We start from the raw sequence: 3,076 nt of genomic DNA, 5'->3' as shown, positions 1-3,076 counted from the left end.
GCGTAGCGAACCGGGCAATCGGACTATTCGGCTTTATCACTTTCACTTAGCCATAGGAGTTTGACGGTGGGGCTAGAGATTAGCCCCTGGTGCGTATGCGGCTATCCCAACTAGGAAGCCTTAGAGGCGTGACTGTACGAAGGCCAGTCCTTCATATAAGACGGAAAAAATCACAGGAGATTTATATCAAGTCGCCGAACTGCTGACTAGCTCTCGCCGCATCATGACAGTCAGTTTTCGGCTTTCTCTACTGAGGCGTTTGACCGGACGAACCAGAAACACAATCGTAGTAGTTCTCCCTTTACTACCTTAGCCGAACAAGCGGAACGTAAGGTAGTAACCACAGGAGCCGGGCAACCCAACTATTGACCAAAGACATGATTCGAAGCCGATGCATATAATGCAGTATTCGGGACGCCGAAGTATACTATAAAAGTGTTCGGACTTTTTTTTTTAAATATATGTGGCCGAATAGAGCCCCTGGCACTTAAATCATGCCGAGGTGTATGCGCCAATCTGACGTGAAGAGGGAATACAAATTATGAAATAAACCAATACCGAATAGGGTTGGACAAAACTATTTCCATTATAGTCTGATTGATACGTCAAAACGTGCTCTTGCAGAGAGTGCCCCAAGCATCAAGGCTATTTTACATGCCAAGAATTTGTAAACAAGGGAAAGCTGTATACAGGTCCTAAAAAAGAAAAGGTGGTCTTGAAGATCCTTTGGACACCCTGCCGCACGTCTGCACCGCTTTTCGCCTTGGTGTAGGATCCTTTGAGAGGATCGACGATCGTGTATATAGAAGGGGCCTGGGAAAGGGCCCCTGTACCACCGAAAAGTGATTTAGGTTTTAAAGAACCTGAAATATGAGAAAAAGAGAAAAAGGGAGAAGAAAGAGAAGATTAAGGTCCGAATAGGGCCGAGCCGCATTATGGACCTTGTCCTTAGTGTGCCTCCGTCCTTGCCCAAGGTATTTTTAGTGCGTAGTTATGCACGCGTTGTACATATGCCGTGATTAGATGGAGGGATTGATGGAGACGGAATTGCTAGTCTAGCTCTGGATGGACCGAGCTGTCGTTCTGCAAGGTAGACCGGACTCGTTTGACAGTGTCCGGGGGCTTGATGGCCGATGAAGTGTTTGGCTTGATAGGGCCGCTCTGTACCTCGGCTGCGAGGGCCACGGTATGCTCCTCTGTACGGAGGGAGCATTCCATGTTTCCATTAACTGTGATAATGCCGCGGGGTCCAGGCATTTTGAGCTTTAAGTAAGCATAATGCAGGACCGCATTGAAGCGAGTGAAGGCTGTTCGTCCGAGCAGTGCATGATAACCACTGCGGAAGGGGACAATGTCGAAGATCAAGTCTTTGCTTCGGAAGTTATCCGGCAAACCAAAGACTACTTCCAATGTTATTGAGCCCGTGCAGCGGGCTTCTACACCGGGTATCACTCCTTTAAAGGTGGTGTTAGTAGACTTGATTCTTGATGGGTCAATACCCATTTTGCGGACTGTGTCTTGATAAATCAAGTTAAGACTGCTGCCGCCGTCCATGAGGACTCGGGTGAGATGGAATCCGTCGACGATTGGATCAAGGACCAAAGTTGCCGAACCTCCGTGACGAATACTGGTTGGGTGGTCCTTACGATCGAAGGTGATCAGACAAGCCGACCAGGGGTTGAATTTTGGGGCGACTGGCTCTATGGCGTAGATGTCCCTTAGTGCGCGCTTGCGCTCCCTCTTGGGGATATGAGTGACATATATCATATTCACTGTTTTTACTCAGGGGGAATTTCTTCTGCCCCCCTGTGTTCGGTAGGCGGGGCTCATCATCATCCTCGCTTGGCGGCCCTTTCCCCTTATGTTTGGTATTAAACTTACCAGCCTGTTTAAAGACCCAACAATTTTTGTTGGAGTGGATGGCAGGCTTGTGAGGGGTGCCATGAATCTGGCAAGGCTGATCGAGTATTTTGTCCAAATTGGATGGACGATCTTTATTTCCTTTGAATGGCTTCTTCCGCTGACCAGATTTAGAGCCAATGAATCCGGCGTTGACCGCCGAGTCTTTGGTATCTTCATTGTTGCTTCGACGCTTGTGTTTGTTGCGTCGTGGCCTGCCGTTGCCATCTCTGGCTTCAGAGGTGCCAGGGTCGCTGGTACTGTTGCTTCTACGAGCCAACCGGCTGACTTCTCTCGTGCAAAAGCGGGTCATAAGTGCGGTAAGGGCTGCCATGGAATTCGATTTTTCTTGGCCGAGGTGTCGGGCGAGCCATTCTTCACGGACGCTATGTTTAAAGGTCGCGAGGGCTTTGGCGTCCGAACAATCGACGATTTGGTTCTTTTTAATTAAGAACCTAGTCCAGAGTTTTCGGGCTGACTCTCCGGGTTGCTGGACTATATGACTAAGGTCATCAGCGTCCGGAGGCCGGACATAGGTACCTTGGAAGTTGTCTCTGAAGGCATCTTCCAAACCTTCCCAGCTACCAATAGAGTTCTCTGGGAGGCTGTTTAAGCAGTGTCGTGCTGGTCCTTTCAGCTTTAAAGGCAAGTATTTGATGGTATGGAGATCATCTCCGCGGGCCATGCGAATATGGAGAAGAAAGTCTTCAATCCATACCGCGGGATCAGTCGTTCCATCGTATGCTTCAATGTTTACGGGTTTAAACCCTTCTGGGAACTGGTGCTGCATTACCTCATCGCTAAAGCATAAGGGGTGTGCGGCACCTCTGTATCGGGCAACGTCACCATGGAGTTCGGATGACATCCGTATGCAGTTTTCGGCCCGGGTGAGGTTATATCTGTCGCGCCAGGCTTGATGGTCGTCATCTCGCGTTGGGGCACATCCCCTTGATCCATAGATTGATCTAGCCTGCCGGCTCTATTGTCCAGGTCCTGGCGTAAATAGTAGGTATAGCCCGGAGCTGCTACCTCTTTGCCTCAACGGTGAGGTGGTAGGGGCTGGTGTTCGGCGTAAGCAGCCGCTTTATCTCGCCCACGTGGTGGTCGGTCTAGTTCATAAGTGCAGTCATATCTTGACGGTATTGGCTCAATGGCCTCGTCGTCGAATTGTGGTAGT

The sequence above is a fragment of the Aegilops tauschii genome, chromosome 2 (assembly GCF_002575655.3).
Source record: "Aegilops tauschii subsp. strangulata cultivar AL8/78 chromosome 2, Aet v6.0, whole genome shotgun sequence".
NCBI classification, from domain to species: Eukaryota; Viridiplantae; Streptophyta; class Magnoliopsida; order Poales; family Poaceae; genus Aegilops; species Aegilops tauschii.
The sequence above is the reverse complement of the archived record's forward strand: the minus strand, read 5'-3'. Positions refer to the sequence as shown.